Source organism: Neopelma chrysocephalum, unplaced genomic scaffold, assembly GCF_003984885.1.
Source record: "Neopelma chrysocephalum unplaced genomic scaffold, ASM398488v2 Primary Assembly neopelma1_59, whole genome shotgun sequence".
Lineage (NCBI taxonomy): Eukaryota > Metazoa > Chordata > Aves > Passeriformes > Pipridae > Neopelma > Neopelma chrysocephalum.
Genome location: NW_020897714.1, coordinates 17659021 through 17672243, shown reverse-complemented (window position 1 = coordinate 17672243; position 13223 = coordinate 17659021). Strand labels below are relative to the sequence as shown.

At 38.4% G+C, this 13223-nt stretch overlaps 1 protein-coding gene across 12 annotated transcripts in view; it reads left to right on the top strand.

Annotated features, from left to right (window-relative positions):
- Positions 1 to 13223, top strand: part of TNRC6B (trinucleotide repeat containing 6B) — a 137757-nt gene that overhangs the window by 40437 nt on the left and 84097 nt on the right. The window lies entirely within an intron of this gene.

Sequence of the window (13223 nt, the reverse complement as noted above, 5' to 3'; positions counted from 1 at the left end):
GGTGGCATGCGGAATCTTGTCATACGGATCCTGCCATAGGAGTATCATTTCTAATAATGTTGTTAATAATATTTTTATAGAAGTCTAAAGGTGCAATTTTAGTAATGCAACAAAGAGTTGAAGATACGCAACTTTAAAATAATGCCAGCAAAATTCTATTCAATCACTTGAAACTTTTTCTACCCACAATCTCAAATTTTCAACTAACAAAATTGTCTGCCTTGATAGAGTTTACCTCTTGGTATAAGAAAAGGAAAAAAAATCTGAAGTTACCGCTTTGTATTATCACTTCCTTGCATTAGGGATTAGTTGGATATCCTGGACTGGGTCTTGTGAAGAACAACAGAGAGGAACTGGAGCATCTGACAGAGGAGAAGCTGAGAAAGCTGTGACCGTTTAGCCTTGTGATGAGAAAACTTGGAGGAGAATCTTATTATCCACTTGTAGAGATACCTGATGAGGGGACTAGAGAAGACAGACAAATTCTTCACAATGGTGACTGGTGGAGAGGCAAGAACCAATTGGCATAAACTGAAATACAGGAAACTCCACTCAAACATCAGGAAAAAAATTCTTTCTTTAGACCTTTGGAACAGGTTACTCAGAAAACTCAGCTGGACACAACCCCAAGCCTGCTTCAGCCTGCTCTAGCTTTGAACAAAGGGGTGGGATTGATGATCTCGGTGATCCCTTCCATCTGCAGTGATTCTGTGATTTGGTGTACCTGTGTCTACTGTTGTCCTCCTAGTTAGTCTGAAATAAAATTGGAGCTTGTTAGTAAAAAGTAGATTCTAAGTTCGAATGTAGAGTCAGATGTTCTTGACAGAAATAGCTGCACTGCTGAAGATGCTTCCTTCCATTTCCAGCTGTTATTAGACTTCCTAGAATTTACTGTCTCTACAGCTATGCAGATGGAATTTTTTTTTGACTGCTTCTAGTTTACTTTCCTGAAAAGTTGGCCATGTTAATTTAATTGCCTTTCATTAGGCAGCCTGATCTGGGTAACTTTGTACTGAGATTGTTGAGGAAGTAAGTGTTCAGAAGTGTATATGGTTACAGCAACTGACCTACAAGGGAGTGAACTTGCACCAGAGTGCCAGAGCAGTCTGTAAGTGTTAACCTCCTAGGAAAGCCCTGCAAATGTCGTGACATTTATCTGCATTCCAAGGGACTCAAAATTTGAGTGGACAATGAAAGAATAGAAATAAAAAGATACTTCTGAGAGACTTTGAATGGATGCAATAGTTCTTACCTAGCACCAGTTTCATGTGAAATTTCTTTTGCTAAAGTACAGCTTCATAATGGAATACCAGGAACCAGCATCCATAGGTGGCTTCTGGCACTTTATTTCAACTAAGTTTCACTCAGGGAGAAAAGCTTGGCATTTTAAGAGTGCCTTCTAGTATTAAACACACACACGCACACACACACTACCCCCCAAAACAACAAACAACCCTGCTTCAACCTTTTGAGCCTTTCTTTTGCTGTACTGAACAGTTGTTTTGGATAGGCTTACTGTACTAAAGTTATAGTGTTTTAAGATTCTTGAGCTGTAGGTGATACCTGAGAACTGCCATCTGCTGCTATCTGCTTTGTGGGAAGGAACTACCTGGTTGGACTGTATACAAGGTTTTCAGAAATCTTCAATAGATCATTTAAAACATGAATATAATTGATTTCAGTTGAAGCTAATTAGGAAGAAGTTACCCATGCAAAATCCTTAGTACAAGTGAGATACCGAAAGGGCATACTCATCTCAAGTCCTGTGAAAGATTTGCAGTTTATGCAGAGTGCACATGTCACAGAGCTGTCATAGTTGTGCAGCAGCAATGGCTGCCACTTACTCTAAAACTTGCACTTCAAGAGAAGTGAGTCTGCCTGGACTACTGGAGTTGATAGTGGCCATCTTGGACCATGCTTCTACTCCAGCAGAGGGCCAGTGGACTCCTTGAGAGTCCATTGTTACTTCTCATTTTTTAAGTACTCTGTAAACTTCTCCCTGCTCCGGCCAGGGATATGTTTGTTACACCTGGTCACGTTATTTTGTTATGTGGCTAATGTGGTTTGGTAAGAACCCCCTTTCCTCTCTCCCAAAGCAAAGTTTGGAGAAAGATCAGTATCGTTATGCTTAATTACAGGTGTAATTAATTATTTTGTTAGAGGTGTTCTCTCATATTTTCATCCATTATGAAGAGGTTGACCTGAATTGGCATGCTTAAGGAGTAAATATTATCTCTCCCCTCCAAATACTTATATTTTATATGGCAGTAGCTTATTGCGCCCTTATCAGTGTAATAGGGCTTTTACTTTTTCACTGCTGGAGCAAAGATTAAGAGGCAAATTTGATCATCTTTCCAAAACAGTCAGACTTCTGTTGATGAGCACAGAGCAGCTTTTCTTTTTTGGGGCAGGAAAAAGAATACTGCTCAAGTCCTTAAATTGGGGTTATGCTCTTAGCTCTAGGAGTATTAATTAGCAACTCTGCCTGTGCTAATAAATTATCCCCTGCTGTCACAACCAGAAATTTATGCACCCTAATCTGTGAGTGAATGGGATTGGGTAATGAAAAACTATTCCTTTTTATAAGAAAAATGTAAATGTTTTACTGTTCCTGATTGATACACGGAGAGGTCTCTTTAACAGTAGCTAGTCAGACAAAAAGTGAGCCAAGTTCATACTCGGGTTTAGTAGCAAGGTAAGCCAAGCTGTTACTGCTGTCTGAAATAATTCAGCTGGCTATTCCCCACCTGCTGTTTTGCAGTCATGGGAGAGAAAAGTCTTCTACTATCTTGGCAATTTGTACATCTGGAAGTGATTCATATTGTAAGAAAGATAGCAACACAGGATCATTTCTGTAATTTAGAAAGTGTCATTGGGTAGGCTTTTCCCTGGCTTGATAGTTTAATATAGAGATTCTGAGGCAAGAGATTTTAATGAGACCCTCAAAAATTTCAGTAATACCAGCATGAGATTGGAACTGGTGAGCATCACAAAATTGTTTTAAATTTGGTTATAGTATCTTACATTTTTCTTTGATGTTTCAGCAGGAACATTCAGCGTCTTCCTGGATTTGTGTGACACTACAGTTAAAAGAAATTAGTAGCTAAAATAGGCTAAGCTGGACAAAAAAGTTATTTTAAATAATTTAAAATGGAATGGACCTCTGAAAGTCATCTTGTCCAATCCCATGTGCAAAGGAGGGCTGGATTTGAAGGTTAGATCTAACAGGCTTCTCAGAATTATTCTAGAGCCTTTTTGGACAATCTGTTGCAATGTTGATTACCCTCACAGTGAAGAAAATTTCATAATATTCAGTAAGAATTTATGTCCATTGCCTACCATCTTTAAACATGGGCCTTTGAAAGTCTGGCTCAGTCTTCATTAAAACTTACTTCTATGTCTGCTTACACAGCAGAATAACTCCCCCCTCTCCCTGATTTAGTTTTGTCAGGTTAAAATTAAGCAAAATCAAGAAGCCAGTTAACAGGCCAGTCTGTCTTTGTTTTCAGGGTGCACATGTAACATCACTGCCACGGTGGCATAAAGGGACCGATCTTATTCTTTCATAGTGTTTCTGAAAACTATAAAAAGGCTGCAGTGGTATATCCTGAAGTTGCCTGATTTGGTTGGTGAGAATGAGGGACATTGTTATGAAGTAGTGCAGTGCTCTTTTGAAGGGTTGGAATTCCATGAAGGGCCCAAGCCATAGCTTCTGTCCCTGTAGCATAAAATATTGTTCTTACCAAATTTAAAGTAAACAGTAAATGCTGGCATAACAAGGGGTTTCTTTGATGTTTTAAGGACATTCGATATTACAGAAGGTATTGAGACTTGCCTTGGGTGCCATTGCACTTTTTAAATTTACTGACAGCACTGACCTAAGCAGAAATTGTTTGGGTTTGTGGGGGGTTTTTTTCCCCACAAGATTCATGCTGGGGTTTTCAAAACAAGTCTCCAAATTCTAAATCAGATTATCAACTCAGATTTGAGCACCTAAATTTGGGTATCACCCCAAATTCCATTGAACTCATGGCAAGTTATTTCTTGAATTATGTTCAAGAATGAATAAAGGCATAGCTGTTTTTTCATTGCTGATTGTTCGAACTATGTGTAGAGTAAGTAGCCCATTAGAGAAATGTCCCCAAACATTTAAGTCCTCTGCCCAGCATCCTAACGAGCCACCACAGAGACACAGGCAGTGTCTGTAGTGTCCATACCAGACACTTCTGTCACAGGATATTGCAGTTCTGTTAGCTGACAAAATGTGCTTCAGACCCAGTGATAGGCCCAGGCACTGGCACGAGTAGGAGACTTGTAACTTTGAAACTGTATTTTTCTTTTATGTCCTTGGAGATTTGGTAGGATATTTAAGGGTGCAAGATCATTAGACTAAAGTTTAAGATGAAAACTGGTCCAACTAAGGATTAAGGAATATTTTCATCACCATCATAGTTTACAGTTATTCCATACAGTGGAGTGAGCGGCAGGACAAGTTTGCATTTGAAGGCAAGTCTACCTGTGTGTTTTAAGGGGGTCCTGAGGAAACAGAGAAAACAATTGCCCTTTGTTGTGCAACTGAGTGGGTAGAAATGGATGAGACAGCAGTGAAATGTGTATCTGTAGAGGCAACTGTGTTTTAGCCATGAGACTGGTAAGTCAGTAATGTTGCTAAAGCTAACTTGCACCCTTACAATGAAGTACTTCTGAACAATATGCAGAATTTACACTTGAGCACTTTAAAATGCCAAAATTTCCATCAATTGTCCTCCACATTTTACCAGTTCAAGGTTATACTTAAATATTTTGACATTTTTGTACTTAAAATTACAAGTATTACCCACAGGAAAGCTCTCTTCTGAGTATTTTAAGCAAAAATATTTTAAAATAAGGTGTCTACTTCTGCAAGTTAGTCTTGAAAATGTTTTCAGTTATCAGTTCATGATTTTTAAGATTCCCCATTTCATGTCCTCAGCAATTTTATTTTTTTTCTCTTTCAAACCGTGAACAGATACAGACTTTGCATGTACCTCAGCTAACCTACACCTCAGTGAACTGTTATTTTGCAAATACTTTCTCAATATGTGGAAAAAACCCAGAAGCCAGATTACCGTTAAGGATAAAAAGAAAGGGAGCTCACACAGAAAAAAAAGTCAACTTTGAAAGTGAAGTTCCCCCTTACTATCACAATGTGTTTAACCTACACTGCTGCTGAACATTGTGAGAGGAAAATATTTTGGACAGTGTACATTCGAAGTGCGAATACTTTGGCACTTCTCTTTCGTAGGATTTTATAGTGCTCTCTTTCCAGATGTCTTGTGATAAGAACAGGCCAGTTTGTTTGGGTTCCCCCTCTCCCCCTCAGGATCTGTATTTGTCCTGATTAGGACATGCACAGAGACTGCTTCTGAATTTGCAGTCTCATCTAATCAAGAGACTGCTTTCCACATGTCTTGCAAAGCAAGAGACAATATATTTTTCATCCTAGCTCACTTGATTTATAAATATGATTTTGCAAAATACCCAGAGTAGACAGTGTCACATACTATCCTTGATACCATTGCTTTCTGTAGCTATTACAGTTAGTAGTAATTCTGATTGCTGGTAAAACAGAGAGCATTTTGATTTACCACTGTGGTAGCTTACTGTATTTTGAAGGGGAGAGCATTTGCACACTGATCAAGTTCCTGAAATCCCAGAGCCTCTGTATTTCAGGCACTACCACCACCCCTCCACCCCCTGTCCTCCAGTTCCTTTCCAGGAATTAAACTATTTACGGGACACTCTATTGACATCTCAGGTTCATTGTCCGATAAGTCTTTTTTAGGTCTGGTTGATTAGTGGCCGTTCCTTTTCTCTCTCTCCCAAAGTTGCCAGCGACCTCAGGACATGCCTGAGGTAACTGCCCTTTGACGTATCATTTATATGGATGACTGAACATTACTCTCTTTTCAGCATTTCATTGCTATTTAGATGGCAGCTCTTGGATGGACATCTACCATGGGAGAGAGATAACAGACTTAAAGAACATCAAGCATAATTGTTTATGGTGGTGTTGGACTTGGCAGTGCAGGGTTTACAGTTGGACTTGATGGTCTTGAAGGTCTTTTCTAAGCTAAAACAATTCTTTGATTCTGTAAGGGCTGTTAAGAATTTTGAGCCCTCTCTAAATTAACATTTTGTCTATATTATTAATGTAAAAATATATATTAATTTAGACAGACTTCTGTGGTATCTACACCAAGTTAGTGCCACATCTTGATTTGCTAAGAATTAACGTTTTGGATTGTTAGCACAAGTCAGTGGCATCATAAATGCGTACAAATTACAGTCTTAAACCTGTTTCCTTTAGTATCCAATTTGAGATGCTCAGTGCTTTTTTTCTCTGCTTCATTCTCTCCAAAGAATAAATGTATTCATCAAGTCTTTGGTGTTTTTTGTGTGTACACCCAGATCAATGGTTGAATCTTCCTTTCGAGGAGATGAAGGAAAGAAAGTAAAAAAACCTCTAATGATTTTATATTAGAGTTTGTGCTCTTTTTGTTTCCTTTGTGCAGAAGATAGAGATTTTGATGACTATCCACTATGGCTTAGATATACCAGAGGTTAAAGGATAGAAAGGTCTTGGTTCCAAGATGCAGATCCTATTTAGACCCTTCATGGAGTGACCAGTGTTGGTTAAAGAAGGGGAGGGAAGGAAAAACAGCAAGCTCTTTATTTCATGCAGAAGATATGACTTACTTTGTATGACTAAAAATACTGTACTATGTGGTTGACATGGTATGAATTAAAAACTTGTTTACAGAGATATTTTGGAGCTCTTAAGCTGCATTGCTCCTCTGGCCTGCTGTGATCTGGAGAGCTGGCATGATTTACTCCTACCTAAATAGATGGAATTTGCTGAACTCTTTGCCCTTTGTTAAAGTTGTTCATATTTGGGAGTTATACTGTTTTTAGGTTACTGCATGCATTTGAACATTTGTGACAGCTACAGCTTGTAGAATTTTCTGCCTGGGTAGCCAGCTGTTCCTTTCCTGACATTTCAAACTGAAGGACTTGTACATGAAGGCAAATTACTCAGGGAAGATGTTCAAGTCACTTGGAAAGATCAAATTACAGATTTTTGCAGCAATAAATAATACTTTTATTAGAAAAATGAGTCAAATTCAGTAATCCACTGAATATGCATTCTTTTTGTATTCCGCTTTTACTTTGGGTTTTTTGTTTTGTTTTGGGCTGGCTTGCTTTTATAATTATTATTTAACTTAGCATATTATGGTTCCTTTAATGAAAACAAAGGAAAATGGGTTGGTGCCAGCTCCAACCAAGATGCCAGAAATTCCTTTGCTCAAGAGGTTTCCGGCCCAGTGATTGAATTCCCTATGCTAAAACTAAAGACCAGTTCAGAAAAATTTGTAAAGAGGTACTGGCCTATGTCACCATAAATAAATTAAAATATAAACAATTTTAAAAACCTTAGTGCAGTATAGCTTCCTTTTAGGTGTGTGTGTGGGAAGATTGAACTAGAATAAGATAAAGTTTTTTGGTCCAAAAATCTTCCTTGTCTGTTGTGAGACCTCCCAAAAGTATTTGTAAGAAATCTGCTTTGAGTAGAGTATGCTGACTTTCAGCAGAAGCATGTCTACAGGCACCATATAAAGAAGGGGTCCTGTTTTGGTAAAGTGTTTGTAGACATGAAAGATAAGTTTTTCGTTAAATATTCTAACCTGGTCAGATGAAAAAGCTGGCTGCTATAGTAAAATGTTTAAAGCTCCAAGGTTTAAACAGGGAGAAGGAAGGATTTGACCAATGAAATGATTACTCCTTTTGAAATTCATAGTAACAGCTATGGTTGATGGAAAGTCAGTTGAATAAATCATGTAACTTGCATGGTAATTAATATGCTGTAAATAACAATTAGAAAGCAACCACTTGCTGTATATATAGGTAGAAGAACATACTATACCGTTTCCCTGAACATCTATTTATTTGAAAGATGCCTGGAAGTGTTCAAGGCAAGGCTGGATGGGGCTTTGAGCAACCAGGTCTAGTGGAAGGTGGGCTGGAAGACAATCTTTAAAGATCTTTTCCAACCCAAACCATTCTATGATTCTTTTTTCACTATCATAGATAGAAGTGCATAAAATGGATAAACGTCTCCCGTTTCATTGATGTTTTGGCAGTTTATAGAATTTTAGGAGCTGAAGAGGAAGCCCTGTTAGGATAGGATTATAGCCTTCAAAATCAAGATGCTTCTGAGATTATAGTAAGGAGCAGGTTAAAGAAATTCCGAGAGTAAGTTCCCTTAAGCATGTTATGTTACTGGAAAGTACTTGTTTAATTTCCAATGATATGGATATAAAAACTCAGCATTTAGATGTGGACTTGATTGAATGGGAGATGACGTTTGGAGTCAGTTCTTCAGTTCTGAGAGCAGTTAAGTCTCATGGAATGGCTTTTCACGTCTGTATCCTTCCCAAGTATGTTTGGAGTCTCTTGTCCAGTTTTGGTTAAGTGAGGCAGAGAACTAAGAAACTATAATATGGTTATAATTACCAATACATTAAACTTCAATAACTGCCTGAAGGAGAGACCAAAGTTAATTTCCCCACTCATAGAAAGGACAAATCAAATTATTATCTGATCTGGGTTATGTCTTTTAACAGCTAATCATCATGTGTTTTGGGATTAGCTACAGCATATGCTAGTTTTTTGCACACTCTGGAAAAGGTGAAAAAAGTTATGGGAAGAGATCTGCATAGGGCTCAATATACTGTTAGAACCTTGGCATCAAAGGAGAACTGGCTGTGCAGGAAGCTGGGATTAGTGTGGAAAGTAGAGGTTCAGTGATGTGTGACAGAGATTCGTAGGAAATGAGCTTTCAGTTCTGTTGTTCACTGAACAACTTTGTTAAAAGGCAGCTTGAAAGCTTTCTCTTTCTCCGGTTTGGAAAGGGCATTTGGGGAATGGAAGAAGTGGAGGCATAGGGAAAGACTGTTTATAGGCTGAACAGTGAGGGAGAATATTGTGGCAGATTGAAAAAAAATTAGGTGGAAAGATGAGTCTTTGCAAAGTTTGGTGAATGAAGTTTTCTTTCTGACTCTTTATCTTTGCCCAAGCACTTCATTAATGTCATCATCACGGCTAGGCTTCGTGAACGAAGAATTTTGACTTGGCCTTGAAGTCATGTATCGTTCTGAAACTTCATATGCTGTGAAAGTTTTCAGGCCTTGTATTCTTTCTTTTGTCCTTGGAAAAATATGAATGAGGTCTAAACTTTAGTATGGCTACAAAGCAGTGTTGCAACTAAGTTTTGAATAATAATAATAATAATAATAATTCCTAAAATGTGTTGATAGGTGCCTTTGTGTAGGGATGCAAAAGCTGTTGTAACCTTTTCAGAAACCAGGCTTTTCTTTTGTCAGATGCTTTTCATCATGGTATTTTTCCCTGAAGAAAAATTATACTTTTGGTTACTATAGTTAAAAACCCCTGCCAGCTCTGTTTTCAAAATTCTGCAGCATAACATGTGTTACTCTTCACTAAGTGTAAAAGGGAAGGACCTCAAAACAAACCCCTTTTTATCCTTAGGAGTGAGTATTTTGTCCTTCAGAAATGTTTGAACACTTGAAGGTTTTGCACTTCTGCAGAAAGGTCATCACTATTGCACAATGGGTTATGTGAAATTGCTGTGAAGACTTTAAAAAAATAGTATGTTGGTACAGCTGGATTTAGCTGTCATCTTCAGTTTTCAGAAGTATTGGGCATTCTGCATCCCTCTGTTCAGAGAAAATAGTTTTAAAGTGATTTCAACTATCCATTATCCAGGACTGAGACACCTGTATCAAGTTTCCAGCTGTTACCAAGTGTAGGAAGCAAGATGCTTTGACCTCCTGGTTCTAACCTTAATGTTTTTAATTGTTCTCTTGATAAATCGTATGGCAGTTTTTAAAGCACACATGGAATATTTAAGACTTTATTCTGTTCCTTAATTTAAGAGGTTGTCTGCTTCCCCTTTATTATTAGAAATTGTCCAACTATGCAATGTAGTCCTTGCATAATTGTCCCTACCCTGAGTTATGCTTTTAGCCTGATCTCAGAAAAGCCAGGCGCTTTTCTGAGCCCTCTTAACTTGGAGACATATGCTCGGTAGGGTTGTAGTTCAGGTCAATTGGACTACTGGTGACTGGTTGGGGAACTAGGGAGTATTCTGCCTCCAATTATCTTGCATCTGTTACTGCACCCCACTTCTGAGGTTGGGAGAGGGAGATCTAGGGAAATCTAACTGATGAACTGCAGCAGGATAGAGGACATGTAGGCTTCAGTTCACTTTGGCAATAAAATCTGCCTTTTTTCCTCTAATACTCCAGGAAGCAAATTCTCCTCCATCAGGAGAAAGGACAGTTGGTGAGAAGGCATCTGTTCTGAGAGAAACTTGTTGATATTTGAGGTTTCTGGTGAAGAGTTGTCTTAGGAGGAGATGAACTGACTTTTCACTTTCATAGTATCAGCTATGAAAAACTTTCTAGGGGGAAAAAATAAGTCTTGAATTTATTGCCACGTGTGTAGGCAACGTAGAAAGCCCTGTGGGTGGAGTCCAGTGTTCAGATGATGACCCTTCAAAATAAGTAAGATACAGCATCAAAAGGTAGGACTTTGAGCCCAAACAAAATGCCAGCTCATGAGACAGAGAGTTTTGCATATGGACTGGATGAACTCAAATCCTTTTAAAACTGAGTAAAGATCTACAGATCAGACAAAGTCTCCTTTTTGAGATGACAATTGGAGGGTAGCGCTGATACCTTAGTCCTAGTGGACAGTGGAACGTGCCTGTGTATATAATGTTGAAGCCTAATTGCTCGATTCTTATCAAAAGGTCATCAGAAAGGATGAACTGTTACTAGAACCACAATGCAGCTTAATATGAATTAAAAAACCCACTCGTCTCCTGTCTCAGTTGAGATACCAGCACAGGGAATCCATGATTGTAAGCATCTCTTTTAATGTGCACGGATATGTCTGCTCATACTGGATACTGTCCTCATAGGAGCACTGTGAGGCTTCATTAAAGATTTCAAAGTGCTTTATTATCCTCAGATGGAAGGAGCTTAGAAAGGAAGTGTTTGTAATCAGATAAGTTAGTAGCACATAACAGGGATATAACCTGTTAACACCAGCTATTAACAATGCTGTTAGCATCAGAATGCTTAATGGTTAGCTTTTTGAAATCCAATTGCCCTCTGAAAAGGGATCTATAGATTTTGTATATGCTGTGTATTTTTATGCTCTAGTCCATTGTTTTCTTAACTACTGTGCTGCATTACAAACAGACAAACAAAACCAACAAAACCTAACAACCCTCCCCTAATCAAAACAAAAAACCTAAAACTTTTCCTTAGCCATCTTAATCAATAGGCCAACAAGAATAGGTAAAGAATGGATATCTTTCAGTTGCTAGCTTAGTTGAAAAAATTCAATTAAAGCTACAGTTATTTAAGAATTACCCATACTGGCCTCTTAATACTTTTGGTTCACTGATTATTTCTTGTTTTCTGATTAAAAAAGCTTTGTCAGTAGAACATTGACAGAGTGAAATAGCAGTAATATACACTTGCTGGATACACAGCAACTCAAGTGAGTGCTTTTTTCTGAAAGTCATCACAGTATTACCAACTCCTTGAAGTAAAAGCTTCCAAGACTTCAGAATGGAGACTTGGCAAGCGCTAGTGAAGGTAAGAGGATTTATAAGTCTCAGTAAAACAATTTGGCTTTTGAGAGGGAATAAAATTATCTGTAGCTTATTAGTGCATACTGTCATATTTGGTGTGAACATGTATAGAACATGTAGCTGCAAGACAATGTATTTTTTCAGAAGGGAAATAGCTGTTTCATAGATATGCATATATATTTGCTTTTATGAAACTTTGTGTCAATCAGATGCCTAGCAGTTGGTTTGGATTTTGTCATTAGGGATTCAGAGCAATTGTGGTGTTCTCTTCGGGTCTTTCCACAAGTAAGATGTGCCCTGTGTTTTCACCACGTCTTAAATTGCTGTGTTTGGATTAGCATAACCACGAAACACTCCCAATCTGCTACATCCAGCAAGCCTTTCTCTGTTTAGACAGAGCAACCTGAGTAGTTAGCACCCAGCTGCTTTTATGTCATTAAGTACCCGTAAATGCTACTCGCATTAGCTATTGCCAGTTTGGTGAGCCTGCAAAGATAGATGGTTATTTACAGTGCATGCTGTAGTCCTGTTGAAGAAATCCCCTCTTTGGGAGAATCCCCATTTGAGTTTCTGTACCTTATCGTGAGGGTACTAGGAACAAAGCATGTCAAAACCTGAGCCATATTAGCCTTTTATGGTCTCCTGATGAGTTTTTGTAATGTTTAGCCAATGGCTTAGGTAGTGTAATATATACTAATGATTTTTATTCTCTTTCATAAGATGTGCAGCTTCTGCCCCCCTCAAGTTAATTCCTATGGAGTGCCCTACCATGCCTTTACAAGTTAGTTTCATTCCATGGTGATGTCACAAATGAGTGATTTAGATTGCTTGAAGAATTCCTGTCAAAGGTATTGGCAAAAGCACCAGGCCTGACAGAGCTCAAGAAATGTTTGGACAATGCTTTCAGGCACATGGTGTGATTCTTGGGGCTGTCTTGTGCAGGGCTAGGAGCTGGACTTTGATGATCCTTGTGGGTCCCTTCCATCTCAGAACATTGTGTTCTTACAGAACATTCTGTAATTATTGGCAAAAGCAGGATTTCATTCATACAAATTTGTGAAGGCACAATTTAGCGGAGTTTGATGAGAAGGTTCCTTCTATTGCTTTCTACGTAAATGAAGCATACAAAGGAAAATCAGATCATAATCAATTTGAAGAAATTTGTGCAGAGGCGGGGGATATGAAAAGATAAGAATGCAAAGGGTGAGGGAGACCCTCCTTTTGAATCATGAGGTTCAGAGTGGACCGGCTTTCCAAACTTAGCCTCACACTTGATCTTTGTCTAAAGGATTTAGCAGCACTTAATCATTGACTGATTTTACACTTACAGAATGATTCAGTAGAAGTTAGTATAAGCCAGCAGCAATATAACTATAGCTTTGAGATGGCAGTATTCATACTATACTTCCGGTAGGGTATTTAAAGCAATTCACGCGCAAACCCTATCCCCCCCCCCCCAAACCATGTACGAAGGTGTACCTGTTAAAAATTCCCCTCA